Here is a 21,804-nt window from a genome sequence, read left to right on the forward strand (position 1 = left end):
TAGACATACATAAGGGGTCTTTTGTTTTTACTGACCTTTCTATTCAGTAACTGAAGCCAACATTATGTAAGTCTTCTGCATCCTCAGAGTCTGAGTAATAGTTTATATAAAATAAATACGCAAAGGCAGGAACCACAGAATAACCATAGTAATATATAACTGAATTAGCAAAATAAAGATATTTGAACTACACTACAACACCCAAACTAAATGAAATAAAGTAGTGCTGTATCAAATCTTTTTCTCATTTAGTGAGATGTCTCCATATATTTTTTATATATATATATCTATGTATCTTAAGTGATATGTAACCCAAATACCACTATTTTAACTTACCGTGATAAAGTATCATGGATATTTTGTGCTGCTATTATGCTTTTTGTGTTGCATAAAATATCTTGTAAAAATTAGATGAATGAATAAATTATTAAAAAATCACATTTCTGGCCGGGCGTGGTGGCTCACGCCTGTAATCCCAGCACTTTGGGAGGCTGAGGCGGGCGGATCACGAGGTCAGGAGATCGAGACCATCCTGGCTGACACGGTGAAACCCCGTCTCTACTAAAAATGCAAAAAATTAGCCGGGCGAGGCGGCGGGCGCCTGTAGTCCCAGCTACTCGGGAGGCTGAGGCAGGAGAATGGCGTGAACCCGGGAGGCGGAGCTTGCAGTGAGCCGAGATTGTGCCACTGCACTCCAGCCTGGGCGACTAAACGAGACTCTGTCTCAAAAAAAAAAAAAAAAAATCACATTTCTGAAGATGTAAAGTATTAGGGAATTTTATGCTGGAAAAACATTTTTGACATTCAAGGAAGCCTATTTTCTAGCAAATTGCTGTGGTCACTGGAAAAGTACATATAATCCTGAACTTACAATGGGGTTACATCCCAATAAACCCATTGTAAGTTGAAAGCATTGTAAGTCGAAAATGCATTTAATACACCCAACCTACCAAACATCATAGCTTAGCCTAGCCTACCTTAAACATTCTCAGAACACATTCTAATGCATCGTCTATTTTATCAAAAGGTGTTGGATATCTGATGTAATTATTGAATACTAAAAGTGAAAAATAGTAGTTGTATGGATACCATTGTAATGTTGAGAAACTGTAAGTCACATCCTCTTAAGTCAGGAACTATCTGTATTAGGAAACAAGATTTCCATTTTATCATTTGAAATGTATTTGACTCTTTCCCTAGTTGCATTATCCCCATGGAAAACTTCACATTGACAACTTACATTATTTAAGTATACTTCCATAAAAATGCATGAACCATCCCTTAGCTAAGTAAGGATTTTGTAATGTTCTCTCAATGTTGCTTGACAAAGTTAATATTTTTTGTATGCTGATGAAATTTAGAAAAGTCCAATATTGAGCTTGATTGCAAACTTACAAAAAATCAAGGCTTCACCTTTTATGTTCAAATTGTTGTATCAGTATGGTATTTTGCACCTTTACCATGAACAGTATTTTCTTCTTTAATTATTGATTTTGCAACATTTTGGGAAAGTTGGAATTTTAAATAAATGAGAATAATTTTCTAAACCAGCATCCCAGTTCAACAGCCAAATAATTCTGTCTTTCTGTGCTGTAATTTTAAAGCATCTAATTTTCCAACTTTTTATTCATACTCAAGTGTATGAACTTCCTGGCTGGGCATGGTGGCTCACGCCTGTAATCCCAGCACTTTGGGAGGCTGAGGAGGGTGGATCACTTGAGGTCAGGAATTCAAGACCAACATGTTCATGGCCAACATGGTGAAACCCTGTCTTTACTAAAAATTGGCTGGGCGTGGTGGCTCATGCCTGTAGTCCAAGCACTTTGGGAGGCCGAGGCAGGTGGTTCTAGAGGTCAGGAGATTGAGACCATCCTGGCTAACACGGCGATACCCCATCTCTACTAAAAATACAAAAAATTAGCCAGGCATGGTGGCGGGCGCCTGTAGTCCCAGCTACTCGGGAGGCTGAGGCAGGAGAATGGTGTGAACCCGGGAGGCAGGGTTTGCAGTGAGCCGAGATCGTGCCACTGCACTCCAACCTGGGTGACAGAGCAAGACTCCATCTCAAAAAAAAAAAAAATTAGCTGGGTGTGGTGGCATGTGCCTGTAATCCCAGTTACTTGGGAGGCTGAGGCAGGAGAATCACTTGAACCTGAGAGGTGGAGGTTGCAGTGAGCCAAGATGGCACCACTGCACTCCAGCCTGGGCAACAGAGCTAGACTGTGTCTCAAAAAAAAAAAAAAAAAAAAAGAACTTCCTACTTTTTAATATCTCAAAGTCATTTTACTAGATGTGGGAGACCAACTAATGCAAATGAACAGTTAGAAGGTGATGTTGTACTTTGTGATTTTTGCCCTATTTTTTTCTTTCCATCTATCATCATTCTCTGTCCAATCCCAGAGATTGATTCATTAGGTCTTGGAAATTCTAGATTATTCTATTAACTGTTAAGCAGTTAAACCTGATACTTCCACACTCGATAACGGAACTTCAACATTAACCTATTGATTGAATGCCCAAGAACATTTTTTCTAAACATCAGGTGTTATGGGGAGGATTGACGCTGACAATAGAGGTCTAGTTAAGAACTGATGCAGAGGTTCAAATACATTGTGCAGTAGTCACTAGAACTCACCTTCTAAAGTGTCATGAGAGCTCTGATTCTGAAATTAGAGATTTTTTAGTGTGTTTTTGAAATTACTTTGTAAACCACAAAAGTATGTCTCTGCATTGTCCCTTATTGGTTCCTACCACAAATTCTACATCAAGAAGAAAGTTTTAGAGTGGATTTATTCTTGATTTTATGGAGCACAATAAGGTACCTTGAGATAGCATACTAAAGGAGGCCAAATACAGGAAGCATCCCCTTTTCTTGTTTTCTTACTGCCCAGATTTTCCCACTGACCTGGGATTGCGCACAGTTCTACAAAGGATAATTTACTTTGTTTTCCTTATACTAAGTAGTGGGTTTTCCTTAAGGTCCAGACTGAATTTTGAGGCCTGTACCAGGATTGCCTTCTGTGTAGCTTTTCCTTGCAGGATCTGACATCATTATCTATGGGTCCATATATTTGTGATACTTTGGTTTCAGGAACATCACTTTTAGAATGTTGACATAAAGATCCGGCCACTGCACTCCAGCCTGGGCGGCAGAGCGAGACTCCGTCTCAAAAAAAAAAAAAAAAAAAAAAAAAAAAAAAAAAAAAAAAAAAAAAAAAAAAAAAAAAATTGACATAAAATGCACCCACAGAATGCCAGATTTATCAAAAGTAATTTTCTAGCAAAATCTACAGCAGTGGCATTTGGAATCTACATTTGAGACCTCAGTCATTCCAGCAATCTATGTCCAGGTTGTCAATTTCAGAGGTCTTATTAATGTCTATACAGGTACCAATAAGCTTTCAGATGCTCAACACCTACCCCTGGCCTAGCTGCTGATAAACTTAACCAATCATAACCCTTGCAGATGCATGCATGTTTTCTGCACCTTGCTATCATTTTTTGGCCCACTTTTTCACATGTATACATAGTGATTATTTTTAAATGCAACCCTGATTACACATGCCTCGTTGAAATATCGTGTGGCTTATTGTGGACTTAAAGTGTAATATTCTCCTTATGGTATGCAAGGACTTTTGTACAAACCAATGCCTATCTATCCACTGTCATTTCTGAAAACTTTTTCCTCCTATGCAATATTTTCTGGCCTCTGTGAACAACTTGTAGTTCCTTGAGATTTCTATTATTGCTTACGTTTTTGCAAATCTGCAATTGAAATGCCCTTGTTCCTTGTTAATGCCTATTGAATCTATATGAGCCTGTATGTGTGTTTCTCACTGTGATAATATAACCATTGCATGTTTTATCTTTTCCACTAGAAAGTTTCTAGAAAGCTAGGACTATCTTTTTGTCTGTGTAATTTTAGCATCACAAGGTATATTTAAATGTGGGTGCAGTGAGTGGCTGTTTTCTGCCACATGGAGAAACATGGTCTGCAGTGAGAGAGAAGAATGAAGCCATCATAGAAGCAAAATCAAGAAAGTGTCCTGATTGTGTTCCAGTACCTGGTTCTTCTGGTCTTCGTGTCCAGGTCCACCTCTGCCCTTTTCATGCCTTGATTGTTGAATTCTTCTGTGAGATACTCCAAATATCCTAATAAATTCTCATGTTTGCTTCATCTGGCTCAAGTTGTGTTTGTTACAACCCAAGTATTTCTAACAGGAAATCAGGCTATGTCGTAACTTGTTCTCTGGATGTGGTTACTGAGAAGTTTGGGTGCAAGATGTCTATTGAGGATCAACAGCTGTGAAATGATCGAAGAAGAAGTAAGAAAACATTGAGCTGAGGAAGAATTCAATTTGCTCTGCATTGGAGCCAGCAGGGAACTCTGGAACATGTACTGCCCATTGGAGTGCCTCGTGTTGAACCAAGATGGCCAGGCCCTTATAACCCTGTGTTGCTCACCCCATCACCCAGACTCAGGCTGCCCTGGGAAGGAAGCAACCTTAGGTGGAGCAGCTCTGCTCTTAGGTGATGTTGCTGTTTTCTTAGGTGAAGCAGCTCATTTCAGCTGAGGCCAGCTTCACAAGTGGAGACTCTCTGCTGATGACTCTCCCTGCCCTGGGCAAGTCCCACCTTGAGGACTCGAGATCTGAGTCATGATGCATGTTTGTGATCACACAGTCCATCCTTCCCACCGCTTAGATCCCCCTGTCTGTGTTACATTTGGGAAGCTGCTACTCTAGGATTCTGGTGGGGCTCTCTCTGAGGAGAGACTAAGAGAAGGAATATTCGTAGGACAAACCACAGCCCCTAATGTTGCAGTTGCTGTCTGTATTATTCGCTGTAGATTCTCATCACACTGTTAGCACCTCTGTGGACATAAGTGACTTTTGTGGTAGCTTGTCCCAGACCCTTATTCCTGAGGGGGTCAGAGCCCTCTTCACCATGTCCTTTTCAGATCCAAGTTGCTGTATTTGTCCATTTACATCACAATAGGGCAAGGAAGTTCAAAGAGGCGCCTAGGTGGACCACCTGAGTGCCACTCCTTTTTTCTCCTGCCCTGTTGTGTAAGCAGCCATACCTTCTGATGATCAGTGTCAATGCCCCAGCAAAGAGTGGCTTTTCTGGCATGCTGGTCCCTGGACACAAGGGTACAAAGTTCCATGCTGTATCTGTAGTTTGTAATTTAGAACACTCACTCTGTCCTCTGGTGGAAAGTGCCCCCTTTGGGACTAATGCTTCATGTTTGACCTTTATACAGTGCTGTGTTTTCAAAGAGGACACATGGGTTTGGGTACCACAGTGTGGAAGCAGGAAGATTACAGATGATCCTCTGGGGGGACCTTGTGCTTCCCATAACCACAACTTTGGGGTTGAGAGAGTTAATATTGCCCTGGGAGCAAAACTGTAGTTATACCGTTGTCCATTTCATGTATATTGTTTGGTTTCTGTTTTTGTTTTTGTTTTGAGACGGAGTCTGGCTCTGTTGCCCAGCCTGGAGTGCAGTGGCGCGATCTCGGCTCACCGCAAGCTCCACCTCCCGGGTTCACGCCATTCTCCTGCCTCCGCCTCCCGAGTAACTGGGACTACAGGTGCCCACCACCACGCCTGGCTAATTTTTTGTATTTTTAATAGAGACGGGGTTTCACCACGTTAGCCAGGATGGGCTCGATCTTCTGACTTCATGATCCACCCGCCTCAACCTCCCAAAGTGCGGGATTACAGGCCTGAGCCACCGCGCCCAGCCTTGTATATTGTTCATTTCATTGCCCACTTCGTTTCACTTGATATGAATGCAAACATTTATCCTTTTTTCTGAATCAGGATATTAAAAAAGGCATTTATGGCCAGGCGCGGTGGCTCAAGCCTGTAATCCCAGTACTTTGGGAGGCTGAGACGGGCAGATCACGAGGTCAGGAGATCGAGACCATCCTGGCTAACACGGTGAAACCCCATCTCTACTAAAAAATACAAAAAACTAGCCGGGTGTGGTGGCAGGCGCCTGTAGTCCCAGCTACTTGGGAGGCCGAGGCAGGAGAATGGCGTAAACCCGGGAGGCGGAGCTTGCAGTGAGCTGAGATCCGGCCACTGCACTTCAGCCTGGGCGACAGAGCCAGACTCTGCCTCAAAAAAAAAAAAAAAAAAAAAAAAAAAAAAATGCATTTACTGGATCAGTAGCCATATACCATGTATCTGAGGCTGTATTAATCTCTTCTAGTGGAAATATCACATCTGGCGTAATGGCTGTGATCAGGACTACTACTCCCTTGAGCTTGAAGTTGAATTGCAGTTGTGAGTAGTTTTTACTAGAGAGAGGATGGGAACCATCACTCCTAAATCTTTTATATCCTGAAATGTGACTCTAATCTCTACTACTCCCCCAGAGATTGTTCTTATTTACTATCTTGGGTGGATTGTAGTTTGAGGCTTCCACGTGGCCTTTCCTGCCACAATAGTTTTTTTTCCTGCAAGCCAAGGACCTAATGCCACTTGTGATACAGCAGGTGTGAGCTGCTTTTTGTGCAGCCAAATGCCCTCTAACTTTCACAGCTGCAATCAATTGTCTATTATTTGGCCTCAACTGTTTGTTACCTTTATGTAGAGCATCAGTGGCTTTTAGCAGTAGCCACTGTATTAGTCCATTCTCATACTGCTATAAAGAAATACCCCAGATTGGGTAATTTATAAAGAAAAAGAGGTTTAATGAACTCACAGTTTCACATGACTGGGAAGGCCTGACAATCATGACGGAAGGTGAAGGAGGAGCAAAGACACATCTTACGTGGTGACAGGAAGGAGAGCATGTACAGAGGAACTGCCCTTTATAAAACCATCAGACCTCATGAGATTTATTCACTGTCACAAGAACAGCATGGGAAAAACCCATCTGCATGATTCAGTTACTTTCCCTGGGTCCCTCCCGTGACACAAGGAGATGATGGGGGCTACAACTCAAGATGAGGTTTGGGTGGGGACACAGCCAAACCATATCAGCCACTCAAACCTGTTATTTATTTTTTTTTTTTTTGAGACGGAGTCTCGCTCTGTCGCCCAGGCTGGAGTGTAGTGGCCGGATCTCAGCTCACTGCAAGCTCTGCCTCCCGGGTTTTACGCCATTCTCCTGCCTCAGCCTCCCGAGTAGCTGGGACCACAGGCGCCCGCCACCTCGCCCGGCTAGTTTTTTGTATTTTTTAGTAGAGACGGGGTTTCACCGTGTTCGCCAGGATGGTCTCGATCTCCTGACCTCGTGATCCGCCCGTCTCGGCCTCCCAAAGTGCTGGGATTACAGGCTTGAGCCACCGCGCCCGGCCAAACCTGTTATTTAATAATAATCTATCTACTAAGTTCAAACATCTGTTACATAACACAGGTGCTGCCTCTTAATTTACTATTGGTGAACTATTTAATGATTGAACCACCTCCTTATGCCAGGGCCTCTTTGTGCTCCACCTGCCACAGTGGTGGAGTTCGTATGTAAGCTGGATAATGAGTAATCCAGTTCCAAAACTTTGGCCCATGCTTTGCTATTTTGGAGCGCCTCAATAATGGTACAAGCTGCAATCCATTGGGTTTTCTGAAAGTCGACTCTGAGATATACTTTGGAGGTATTCACTGTAGATCAGTATCTGTGAAAGGAAAGAGAAAGAAGTAGGATTAAGCAAAAGAAAAGGTTAAACTACAATGCAGATCCTACAAAACTGCTCCCGGCCGGGCACGGTGGCTCAAGCCTGTAATCCCAGCACTTTGGGAGGCCGAGACGGGTGGATCACGAGGTCAGGAGATCGAGACCATCCTGGCTAACACGGTGAAACCCCGTCTCTACTAAAAAATACAAAAAAACTAGCCGGGCGAGGTGGCGGCGCCTGTAGTCCCAGCTACTCAGGAGGCTGAGGCAGGAGAATGGCGTAGAACTCTGGGAGGCAGAGACTTGCAGTGGAGCATGAGATCCGGCCACTGCAACTCCAGCCTGGGTGACACGAGCGAGACTCCGTCTCTACTAAAAAATACAAAAAAACTAGCCGGGCGAGGTGGCGGGCGCCTGTAGTCCCAGCTACTCCGGAGGCTGAGGCAGGAGAATGGCGTGAACCCGGGAGGCGGAGCTTGCAGTGAGCTGAGATCCGGCCACTGCACTCCAGCCTGGGTGACAGAGCGAGACTCCGTCTCAAAAAAAAAAAAACAAAAAAACTGCTCCCAACTCAGAATGGATCTCTGTGGTGAGTGTTGCCTGACAGGGTTCAGGTGTCAGGCAAGCATGGTCTAGTCTGTGTTCATACCTCTTTCAGTCACTGAATACAGCCTGTCCTGGGAAGAGGGGTGACTTTGGACAAAGCTCTTCTGCAGCAAAGGCTGACCATGAAGGGCTTGATGGGTGAGGGCTGTCTGCTAACTGAACTTCCCACACTTGTACTACAAGCCTTTCCTTGAAGGGAGATAGAAACAGCACATCCTCATGCCTACTAAGGCACACTGCCCCAAATTTGATGGTCTCAAATACAATCTTCCCTTACACTAGAAAATCTTATTTCATTGACTAAGTCAACGTTTTAAAAGTAAAGGCTAACCTCCAAATTCTCTCTGGAGGAAATTCAGGTGAAAAGAGCACTGAACTAAGGACTCCTACAATACCCATCCAGTGTAGGATAGGTCTGTGTGAAAGGAATGGCCACATTATGGGAATAAGGGCAAAATTACATGGCATAAAATTGTATGTTTTTTAAAAAATATAAAGACATTCTCTGAAGTTGCTGATGTGACTTGCATGCAGGAGGATATTTCAAATGATGATGTATAAAATTTCCGGATCAACTGAGCTTCACAAACCAGGATGGCTGCATTTGGTGTCTGAGATGGTTTATAAGACTTCTCAATGTGATGAGAAACACGTAAGCGCGATATCCATTTTTTGTTTTTTGTTTTTTGTTTTTTTGAGACGGAGTCTTGCTCTGTCGTCCAGGCTGGAGTGCAGTGGCCAGATCTCAGCTCACTGCAAGCTCCGCCTCCCGGGTTCACGCCATTCTCCTGCCTCAGCCTCCCGAGTAGCTGGGACTACAGGTGCCCGCCACCTCGCCCGGCTAGGGTTTTTTTGTATTTTTTTAGTAGAGATGGGGTTTCACGATGTTAGCCAGGATGGTCTCGATCTCTTGACCTTGTGATCCGCCCGTCTCGGCCTCCCAAAGTGCTAGGATTACAGGCTTGAGCTACCGCGCCCGGCCGGCAGTTGGAGCACTTTCTACATTGGATTCTTGGTCTTTGGTTAAAAGCCACTATAGTGGGAAAGGCCAGGTGAAAACCTCTGAATCCTACCCCAAAGGTAAGATTGTAAATTAAAAACAATATTGCATTTTGGGGAGAAGAGTTGGAGGGAGTGACGGAGGTGAGTGCGACTCGTAAAGACCTAAAGAATGTGGTAGTAGTGCCCCTGTGATACTATTATTTAATTCGATAACAGAGACCTCGTAGTGACCTGACAAATCCTAGAGATTGACTACAAGTGAGCTCAGCCAGGTCCAAGTCCCGCTTGCAGACAGGACATTGTTTCTAAAGCAGATTTAAGTGGTCTTGGGTCGGGAAATCAATTCTTTTTATTCTATTCAGGAAAAAGAATCAGAAAATGTATGCATTAACATGGGACAGACAATACTGTGCATTCGCAGTTTTACCCCAGGCCTGTCATAATATAATCTGAATAGAAGTAGACTGAACATTTTATAGAACATCACAGTAATACAATACGGCAGCAAAATCATGTCAGTCAGGCAGGATAAGTAGGAAGTGGCCAGCAGGTTGGAGACACCACATGCATTCTAGAGGATTGGTGACAAACCGTTTAAAAATCTAGCAAGTTACCACAAAAGATAGCATATAATTCAGTTTTTCCACACTGCTTTATCAATTCTTGAGGAAGTTTTTGTCGATTTTTTCCTACTAATTTTATATATTTATTGACATGAAATTACAGATATGTTCCTACTGATTTTAAAATCTCAGACGGGCGTGCTGGCTCATGCCTATAATTCTAGCTCTTTGAGAGGCCAAGGTGGGAGGATCGCTTGAGTCCAGGAGTTCGAGACCAGCCTGGGCAACATAGCAAGTGAGACTCCATCTCTACAAAAAATTTAAAAAATTAGCTGGGCGTGGTGGTGCTTGCCTATAGTCCCAGCTACTTGGGAGGCTGAGGTGGGAGGATTGCTTCAGCCTGAGAGTTCGAGGTTGCAGTGAGCCATGAACACACCACTGAACTTTAGTTGGGTGACAGAGTGAGACCCCATCTCAAAAAAACCCCAAATTTGGAATCTCTTCTGTATTTGTAGTTATATTGCTTTTTTATTAATAATATTTATTTTTTACTTTTATTCTTGTTTTAACTTGGCAAAATTTGTGTATTTATTAGCTTTTACAATAAACAAGACTTTGGTTTTATTGATCTATTTGTATCTTTGTTTCTACTTAGCTGATTAGCTGAAAGCTGAACTTGACAGAGGCCAATATTAAGGTAAAGTAGAGATGTCAAAAATGTATTGGCATAAATATAGGGATTTAAGGAAATATTATTAATATAGATTTGTCATAAGTACTACACTCACTAATTCCTCTGATTTTGACCCCCAGCAGGGGCCAGAGGACAGTTCTTTCACCATGAGAAGTTACTTGGTAAAGGGAGAAGCAGCCTCATGTGAAAATGTGGATGTAGTTGTGTGTTATAGATACTGACAGTAAAATGAGATTCCTGATGTCAAAAGGGATGATAGGTTCTGGAATGGAACAGTTCTCACAGCAGAATTTACTCACAAGCAGCAAGATAGGCATGGTTAGTGCGGGAGGGTCATGATCATAATGGTAATGAGAATTGTTAAACCTACATAAACCTTTGGAAGTGGTTAACTGATCAGAGATCTTTTTTTTTTTTTGAGACGGAGACTCGCTCTGTCACCCGAGCTGGAGTGCAGTGGCCGGATCTCAGCTCACTGCAAGCTCCGCCTCCCGGGGTTACGCTGCCTCAGCCTCAGGAGTAGCTGGGACTACAGGCGCCCACCTAGTTTTTTGTATTTTTTTAGTAGAGACGGGGTTTCACCGTATTAGCCAGGATGGTCTCGATCTCCTGACCTCGTGATCCGCCCGTCTCGGCCTCCCAAAGTGCTGGGATTACAGGCTTGAGCCACCGCGCCCGGCCACTGATCAGAGATCTTAAAGGCCAAAACAGGCTGGGCGTGGTGGCGCGCGCCTGTAGTCCCAGCTACTCAGGAGGCTGAGGCAGGAGAATTGCTTGAATCTGGGAGGTGGAGGTTGCCGTGAGCCGAGATTGAGCCACTGCACTCCAGCCTGGGCAACAGAGCGATACTCTGTCTCCAAAAAGAAAAAAAAAAAAAAAAGAAAAGAAAAGAAAAGAAAGGCCAAAATAGATGAACAACTTGTCAAGGTCTTACCTTATTTGGAGAACCAAAAATACAGAAGAAACGAGGTATCTTTGAAAATGGAGCTTCAGTTGCATCACAAGCACACGCTATACAACTTGGGATTCATCAAGAGGCCTATTTGTTAGAATAGAATTTCCAAGTGTGTTCTATGCTGCTTTCCAAATCCAAAGAGGTCTACCAAGCATTTTACCTCTGCATGCGTGGAGTACAAATTGCAATAACTTGCCTTTTCCCTTAAAGGGATGTCTTAGCATTCCTCCATTCACTGAACTAAAAATTTCATAAATGTCAGGCCCTTAAATCTTCTAGCACATATATGTATTATTAGGCCACTTTCGGTACTTGCTACTTCTTACATAAAAATTACAGATCTGAGCCGGGCGCGGTGGCTCACTCCTGTAATCCCAGCACTTTGGGAGGCTGAAGCGGGAGGATCACGAGGTCAGGAGATTGAGACCATCCTGGCTAACACGGTGAAACTCCATCTCTACTAAAAACACCAAAAATTAGCCAGGCGTTGTGGGGCCTGTAGTCCCAGCTACTCGGAAGACTGAGGCAGGAGAATCGCTTGAACCCAGGAGGTGGAGGTTGCAGTGAGCCGAGATGGCGAAACTGCACTCCAGCCTGGGTGACAGAGCAAGACTCCATCTCAAGAAAAAAACAAAAAACAAAAATTACAGATCTGGGCCGGGCGCGGTGGCTCAAGCCTGTAATCCCAGCACTTTGGGAGGCCGAGACGGGCGGATCACAAGGTCACGAGATCAAGACCATCCTGGCTGACATGGTGAAACCCTGTCTCTACTAAAAAATACAAAAAACTAGCCGGGCAAGGTGGCGGGCGCCTGTAGTCCCAGCTACTCTGGAGGCTGAGGCAGGAGAATGGCGTGAACCTGGGAGGTGGAGCTTGCAGTGAGCTGAGATCCGGCCACTGCACTCCAGCCCGGGCCACATAGCCAGACTCCGTCTCAAAAAAAAAAAAAAATTGGAGATCTGTTCTCCACAGGGCCCAGGCCACCATCTCTGGTCTCTGGTTCAACTGTTGCTTTCTGTGGGGTCAGATACGATATGTTTTAAATATTCCTTTAACAAATTTTAGTCTATTTATTTGCTTTGCTTTTTTTTTTTTTTTCTCTCAGACATAGTCTCACTCTGTCATCTAGTCTGGAGTGCAGTGGCACTCTGGTTCACTGCAGCCTTGACCTCCCAGGCTGAAGTGATCCTCCCACCTCAGCCTCCCAAATAGCTGGGTTACAGGTGCGCACCACCATGCCTGAATAACTTTTAGTAGAGATGAGTATCGCGATGTTTTCCAGGCTGGTCTCTAACTCTTGGGTGCAAGCAATCTGCCTGCCTTGGCTTCCCAAAGTGCTGGGATTACAGGCTTGAGCCACTGCTATGAATTCTTATTATTTCTTCAAAACATCTAAAATTGTTATTGATATAATTTGCATATAGCCAGGCATGGTGGCTCATGCCTGTAATCCCAGCACTTTGCAAGGCTGAGGCAGATGGATCACTTGAGGCCAGGAATTCAAGACCAGCCTGGCCAACATGGTGAAACCCCGTCTCTACTATAAATACAAAAAAGTAGCTGGGATTGAGTAATCCCAGCTACTCAAGAGGCTGAGGCAGGAGAATCACTTGAACCCAGGAAGTAGAGGTTGCAGTGAGCTGAGATCGTGCCACTGCACTCCAGCCTGGGTGACAGAGTGAGACTCTGTCTCAAAAAAATTGGGTATAAATAAATGTACTTACTTTTCTTTTTTTTTCTTTAGAGATTGGGTCTCACTATGTTTCCTAGGTTGGACTTGAACTCCTATGCTGAAGTGATTGTCCTGCCTCAGCCTGCCTAGTAGTTGGAACTAAGGTGCACACCACCACATCTGGCTAAGTGTACGTATTTCTAATGTATAATTCAAATTCTATGAGCTTTGAAAAATGTCTGTGGCTGTGCAACCACAGCTCCTGTCAAGATGTAGGACACTTCCATTACTCCAAAATATTCCCTTGTTTCTCTTCCCAGTCAAATCTCACTCCATCACTGACCCCAGGTAACCGCTAATCTCCCTTCTAACACTATAGATTATTTTTGTCTTTTCTATAATTTTATATAAATGGAAATTATGCAAAAAGTGTTTGTTTTTGTCTGGCTACTTCCACTCTGATGGTTTTGGGATTTGTGCGTGTTGTGTGTGCATCAGTGGTTTGTTTCTTTTTATTGCTGAATATTCCTTTGTATGAATATACCCAGTTGTCTGTCTGTGCACCTGCTGGTGGACATTTGGGTTCAGAGTTTTGGCTATGAAGAATAAAGCTGAGATACCACATTACACCCATCATAATAGCTAAACAAAACACTGCCAATACGATGTGCTGGCAATAATGTGGAGGAACCAGAACTCTCAGACGTTGCTAGTGGGAATTAAAAAAATAAAACCACTTTGGAAAACAGTTTGACAGTTTCTTAAAAGTTGAATATATGCTGGCCATATCATTCAGCAATTCTACTCTTCTGCATTTACCAAGGAAAATGAAAATGTCCCCAAACACTTATACACTAGCGTGCACAATATCATTTTAAGAAATGTTTAGGTGGCCGGGCGCAGTGGCTCAAGCCTGTAATCCAAGCACTTTGGGAGGCCGAGACGGGCGGATCACGAGGTCAGGAGATCGAGACCATCCTGGCTAACACGGTGAAACCCCATCTCTACTAAAAAATACAAAAAACTAGCCGGGCGTGGTGGTGAGTGCCTGTAGTCCCAGCTACTCGGGAGGCTGAGGCCGGAGAATGGCGTAAACCTGGGAGGCGGAGCTTGCAGTGAGCTGAGATCCGGCCACTGCACTCCAGCCTGGGCGACAGAGCGAGACTCCGTCTCAAAAAAAAAAAAAAGAAAAGAAAAAAAGAAATGTTTAGGCTGACCTCTTCTGATCTCTGCTGCTGAAGCTATAAACTGAGGATCAGAAAAAAGGAAAAAATGAGTCATTAAAAGAAGAACCCTGAGGGGTATGTGTGTGTGTGTGTGTGTGTGTGTGTGTGTGTATACTTATTCTTATGTCTATATCTCTATATATACAGATCTTATATATATATAATATATAGAGAGGTCATATATATATCCTTATTCTTAAAAATACATCCAAAAGATGAGTTCATGTGGCAGAGCCCTTTCGAGCAGAAGCATCCTCTATGTGTTCTCTAGGCTACTGAAAATAATTTGATTTAAAAATTTAATTTAAATTTTTTTTGGTGGGGGATGGAGTTTTGCTCTTGTTGCCCAGGCTGGAGTGCAGTGGCAAGATCTCGGCTCACCGCAACCTCCGCCTCCTAGATTCAAGTGATTCTCCTGCCTCAGCCTCCCGAGTAGCTGAGATTACAGGCATGTCCCACCCACACCCAGTTAATTTTGTATTTTTAGTAGAGACGGGGTTTCTCCATGTTAGCAAGGCTGGTCTCAAACTCCCGACCTCTGGTGATCCGCCCGCCCCGACCTCCCAAAGTGCTCCACTCCCGGCCAATTTAATTATTAGAGATAGGATCTCACTCTGTCACCCAGGCTAGAATGCAGTGGTACGATCATAGCTCACTGCAGCCTTGAAGTCCTGTGTTGAAGTGATCCTACTGGCTCAGCCTCCCAAGTGGTTAGAACTACAGGTGCACACTACTGTGTCTGGCTAATTAACTTTATTTCTTGTAGAGATTGGGATCTCGCTGTGTTGCCCAGGTTGGTCTTGAACTCCTGACCTCAAGTGATTCTCCTGCTTTGGTCTCTCAAACTGCTGGGATTACAGGAATGAGCCACTATGTCCAGCCCAAAGCATGTTTTATCCAATACATGTTGTTTGGACCTACAGCCAAGCAGTTTGTACAGAATAATAATGTTGTATCCCTACATCACACTCAAAAAGATAAATGCCAGAAAGGAGAATTCTACAATTGGCATGTAAGAAACAGTACAGTAGCTCACAGCTGTAGTCCCAGCACTTTAAGAGGCCAAGGTGGGAGGATTGCTTGAGCCCAGGAGTTGATATCAGCCTGGGCAACATAGGGAGACCCTGTCTTTACAAAAAATAAAAATTAGCTGGGCAAGGTGGTAGAGGCCTGTAGTCCCAGCTACTTGGGAGGCCGAGGTAGGAGGATCCCTTGAGTCTGGGAGGTTGAGGCAGCAGTCAGCCATGACTGCACCACTGCACTCCAACCTGGGTGACAGAGTGAGACCCTGTCTCAAAAAAAGTAAAAACATTATATATAATTATATTAATATCTATAATGTGGATAAAAAATGTTAAAACATGTACTAAGGAGAACAACTATAAAACATAGATTTCACCCGCATAAAACGTAAGGTTATAGAAAGTAAAACTGTCTCCTATAAGTCTTTATTGGCTAATTTATGAAAAATGTATACAATGAGACTGTGCACAGACCTTTACAAAAAAAAATTGAATATACTAATTCAAAACATATTTTATGAACCTTTACCTACCATGTAGGCAAAGCGTAGAAGTCTGAGTGAGACCAGATTTCTTCTCTCCCAGAGTTTATATTTTAACAAGAAGAGACAAATATATATATATATATATGTATATATGGACATACATGTATATAAAAAGTGTAGGTACATATAAATACACTTTTAAATTATATATACATATACTTTTTAATATTTGAATAAATGTTATGATAAAAACAAAACAGGGTAATATGATACAGATTGATTTAAATGTGAGGAAAACTGCAATTGGTAGTTTTTTAAAATCTTATTCAAGCTTATTTAATTTTTAATTTTTTAGGGCCGGGTACGGTGGCTCAAGCCTGTAATCCCAGCACTTTGGGAGGCCGAGACTGGTGGATCACGAGGTCAGGAGCTCGAGACCATCCTGGCTAACACGGTGAAATCTCATCTCTACTAAAAAATACAAAAAACTAGCTGGGCGAGGTGACGGGCACCTGTAGTCCCAGCTACTCGGGAGGCTGAGGCAGGAGAATGGCATAAACCCGGGAGGAGGAGCTTGCAGTGAGCTGAGATCTGGCCACTGCACTCCAGCCTGGGCGACAGAGCGAGACTCCGTCTCAAAAAAAAAAAAAAAAAAAGAAAAAAAATTTTAATTTTTTATTTGAGACGAAGTCTCGCTCTGTCGCCCAGGCTGAAGTGCAATGGCGTGATCTTAGCTCACTGCAACCTTCACCTCCCAGATTCAAGCAATTCTCCCACCTCAGCTTCCCGAGTAGCTGGGACTACAGGTTTCCGCCACCACGCCCGGCCAATTTTTGTATTTTTAGTAGAGACGGGGTTTCATCACATTGGCCAAACTGCTCTCCAGCTCCTGACTTCAAGTGATCCACCCGTCTCAGCCTCCCAAAGTGCTGAGATTACAGGCATGAGCCACCGTGCCTGGCCTTAATTTTTTAATTTTAAATTTAATTTTATTTTAGATTCAGGTCCCTTTACTCTTCTTGCTGTTAGAGACAGGGTCTCACTATGTTACCCAGTCTGGTCTCAAACTCCTGGCCCCAAGCAATCTTTCCACCTCAGCCTCCCAAAGTGCTGGGATTGCAGGTGTGAGCCACTGCACCTGGCCCTTTCACTCTTTACTATAATTGTCTTAAATCTTTCCTCTGTATACAGTGAAGTCTTACGTCAGATGATGTTAAAATTTTTGCTTCAACTATTGAGCGTGATTTTAAAAACTCATGAGAAAGGTAGGTTGTTACATTTACCCCAATTTTAACCCACTCCACAGTTTTTTCTGTCTTTTTGAAGTTCCATCCTGTTACCTTTCCAGTCAGAGATGCTCTGTGAGTCAGTCTTGAATGGCAGTCAACCAATTATTATTTTCCTTCATCTGAAATGCTTTTATTTTTTCTTAATTCCTGATAGGTGTTTTTGGTAGATATAGAATTAGAGGTTGACAAATCTTTCAAGCACTTGAAAAATCTGCCACTTCCCTCCAGCTTCCATGGTTTCAGATGACAAAGCTACTGTCATTCAAATTGTTGTTACCCGACAGGGAATGCATTTTTTCTCTTAAAACTGAATATAGCTGGGCGCGGTGACTCACACCTGTAATCCCAGTACTTTGGGAGGCTGAGGCAGGGGGATCACCTGAGGTCAGGAGTTCAAGACCAGCCTGACCAACATGGAGAAACTCCATCTCCACTAAAAATACAAAATTAGCCTGGGTGGTGGCGCATGCCTGTAATCCCAGCTACTTGGGAGGCTGAGGCAGGAGAATCACTTGAACCCGGGAGGCAGAGGTTGCAGCGAGCCAAGATTGTGCCATTGCACTCCATCCTGGGCAACAAGAGTGAAACTCAGTCTCAAAACAAAACAAAACAAAACAAACAAACAAAAAAACTGAATATAATCACAATGGAATTTCTTTTTTTTTTTTTTTTTTTTTTTTTTGAGACGGAGTCTCGCTCTGTAGCCCAGGCTGGAGTGCAGTGGCCGGATCTCAGCTCACTGCAAGCTCCGCCTCCCGGGTTCACGCCATTCTCCGGCCTCAGCCTCCCGAGTAGCTGGGACTACAGGCGCCCGCCACCTCGCCCGGCTATTTTTTGTATTTCTTAGTAGAGACGGGGTTTCACCGTGTTAGCCAGGATGGTCTCGATCTCCTGACCTCGTGATCCGCCCATCTCGGCCTCCCAAAGTGCTGGGATTACAGGCTTGAGCCACCGCGCCCGGCCACACAATGGAATTTCTAATAAATTTTGCAAAAGGAGTTTGGCAAGATTATTTTAAAATTTATCTGCAGCCAGGTGTGATAGCTCACGCCAGTAATTCCAGCACTTTGGGAGGCTGAGGCTGGAGGATCACTTGAGCCCAGGAGGTTGAGGTTACAGTGAACCATGATTGCACCACTGCACTCCAGCCTAGGTGATGGTGTGACCGGTCTTAAAATAAATAAATAAATAAAATTTTCAGGAGATCGAGACCATGCTGGCCAACATGGTGAAACCCCGTCTCTACTAAAAATACAAACATTAGCTGGGTGTGGTGGTGGGCGCTTGTACTCCCAGCTACTCAGGAGGCTGAGGCAAGAGAATCGCTTGAATCCAGAAGGCAGAGATTGCAGTGAGCCAAGATCGCGGCACTGCACTCCAGCCTGGCAACAGAATGAGACTCTATCTCAAATAAATAAATAATAAAAAATAAAATTTATCTACAGGGTAAAACACATAAGATAGTCTAGAAAATGAGAAAAGAAAGAGTAAGAGAGGATGTGCCTTACCAGAAAGCTACAGTAATTAAGACCATATAATATTGGCACAGAAATAGGCAATGAGATCCATGTAACAAAATAGAAGATTCAGAAAGAGACCCAAATATAAGGAAAATTAAGAGTGTAGGAAATATTTTAAACATTGGTATATGGATACCCTTTTTAAACAAGAGAAATTCAAAAGCCAGAAAGGAAAAGACTTTTAGATTTGACTACGTAAATACTTACAGCACAGGTTGGGCGCAGTGGCTCACGCCTGTAGTCCCAGCACTTTGGGAAGTCAAGGCCGGCAGATCAGCTTAGGTCAGGAGTTCAAGACCAGCCTGGCCAACATGGTGAAAGCCCGTCTCTACTGTAAATACAAAAAATTAGCTGGGCAGGTGCCTGTAATCTTAGCTACTTGGGAGGCTGAGGCAGGAAAATAGCTGAAACCCAGGAGGAGGGGTTGCAGTAAGCTGAGATTGTGCCATTGCACTCCAGCCTGGGCAACAAGAGTGAAACTCCATCTAAAAAACGAAAAAAAAATTAGCCAGGCGTGGTGGCGTGTGCCGGTAGTCTCAGCTATTTGGGAGGCTGAGGCATGCGACTCACTTGAACCCAGGAAGGTGGAGGTTGCAGTGAACTGAGATCGTGCCACTGTACTGCAGCCTGAGTGATGGAATGAGACTCTGTCTAGAAAAATAAAATTAAAAAGAAAAGCTTATAGCACACAACCTTACTATATACAAGGGAAAATATAAGTAACGACTTGTGAGAATATGCTATATTTGCAACATATATACAAAAGGCATAAAATCCCACTATGCAAAGAGCTTCTACAAATTAATTATAAAAACATAGGGCTCCTAATAGAAAAGTGATTCATAGCAAAATAATGGTTCATAGCCTTTGCTATCTTCACAGAAGATAGACACTAGTCAATAATCAGTTTCATATTATCATAAAAAGTAAATTAAAACACGATATCACTTTACCTCACAATACCATAAAAGTTAAAATTTGGCCGGGCGCGGTGGCTCAAGCCTGTAATCCCAGCACTTTGGGAGGCCGAGACGGGCGGATCACGAGGTCAGGAGATCGAGACCATCCTGGCTAACACAGTGAAACCCCGTCTCTACTAAAAATACAAAAAAAAAAAAATTAGCCGGGCGTGGTGGCGGCGCCTGTAGTCCCAACTACTCGGGAGGCTGAGGCAGGAGAATGGCGTAAACCCGGGAGGCGGAGCTTGCAGTGAGCCGAGATCGCGCCACTGCACTCCAGCCTGGGTGACAGAGCGAGACTCCGCCTCAAAAAAAAAAAAAAAAGTTAAAATTTGATAATATGTATCATTCCTTCAGTCAATAAATATTCACTGAGCACCAAGTAGCATAGTAGTCATCATGGGTACAGTGATGAACAAAATAGTGTCTAGATTCATGGTGCTTACAGTCTAGTGATGTAATCACTAACAAAATAATCACACGAACATAAGTACAAAATTACAAACATAACTGCAAATTAAGTAAATGCTAAAGAGAGTAAGTCTAGGGCATAATCATTGGGACCTTACTGATTACAATGGGATCAAAGAGCACTTCTCTAGGCAAGACTTGCTGGGCTGAAATGTAAAGGATGACCTGAAATGAACTAATGAGGTTATGGTGTGAAGGGATAGTCACCTTTTTTTTTCAGACGGAATTAACGTGCTCAAAGATTCTTAGGCACATGACATTTGAGGAAACAAAGTGCAGTCAGAGAGGAGGAAAGTCATGTAAGAAAAGCTTGAAAAGATGGGAGTAAGATCCTGCAGCCTGTGGACCACATTAAGGACTTCTGCCTTTACTTAAGAACAATTAAAATCATCAAGTTATGTTAAGCAGAAGAATATGAGCAGAATTGCTTTGTAAAAATCAGGCTGACTTCGGTGTGAAGAAAAGATATGGGGAAACGGATGAAGTGAAATCTTCGGCAAGATTCCAGGTTAGAAAGGATAATTTGGACAACATTAATAAAGTTTTTTTTGTTTTTTTGTTTTGTTTTTTTTTTTTTTGAGATGGAGTCTTGCTCTGTCACCCAGGCTGGAGTGCAATGGCCAAATCTCTGCTCACTGCAAGCTCCACCTCACGGGTTCCCGCCATTCTCCTGCCTCAGCCTGCCGAGCAGCTGGGACTACAGGCGCCGCCACCTCGCCCGGCTAATTTTTTGTATTATTTTTAGTAGACACGGGGTTTCACCGTGTTAGCCAGGATGGTCTCGATTTCCTGACCTCGTGATCCGCCCGTCTCGGCCTCCCAAAGTGCTGGGATTACAGGCTTGAGCCACCGCGCCCGGCCAATATTAATAAAGTTAAACATGCACACATCACTCTCTATATGTCCCCAAATTAATTTTCTTCTCTTCTGAACTTGTTTCTTTTCCTGGGTTCATCATCTCAGTGAAACAAAATAGCTATGAGATCTGGGTGCGTCATCTGTAGGGTAACTGGAAGCTGAAGCCATAAGAGTGGACGGCCATGGCGTAAGTCTTTAAAGAAGGAAATTCTCTGAGCATATCACCCTAACAAGAAACTTACTCTTCCTTCCCTTCTATTTAATTGGATGATATCCAATTCATCACCCAGTCCTTTAGATTCTCCCTTTAAATTGTTTCTTAAATAAATCCCCTCAATCCATTCTCTGCACCAGTTCAGATTAGTTTCCAGAATATTTAACTATTGCCCCTAGTGGCCTTCTTCCCTTCAGTTCACCATGAACACAGGCAGTGGAATGCAAATATGATTATACACATCCTCCTTAGAATTTTAATGGGCCTTCCCAGCTTACTGAGGGACATCCAAGCGCCTTCACAAGGACTTTTTTTTTCAGTCTCCTGTCTTTTCACCAGGTCAGTGAATTTCCTCTTTTTTTGCCCTCTTCCATTTTGTATAATGGGCTTTTTCTTTTTTGTCTCTCTTTTTCATCAACTGTTCCCTTAATCTGGAACAATACTCCTTTGACTCAGTGGGTTGAGTTTTCCCTTACCTCGTATTTCAGCATACAGTTGGTGTTCTTCAAGGACAGGGATGTGACTGGCTTGCTTCCCCAAACCTCTCCTACATGCCCAGGACAGTGCCCCACACAACGCTGGGAGTAAACGCGCTCCCAGGTCACTGGGCGTCCAGCCCCTGTAGATGCTATCCAGTGCC

This window comes from Papio anubis, chromosome 9 (genome assembly GCF_008728515.1).
Source record: "Papio anubis isolate 15944 chromosome 9, Panubis1.0, whole genome shotgun sequence".
NCBI classification, from domain to species: Eukaryota; Metazoa; Chordata; class Mammalia; order Primates; family Cercopithecidae; genus Papio; species Papio anubis.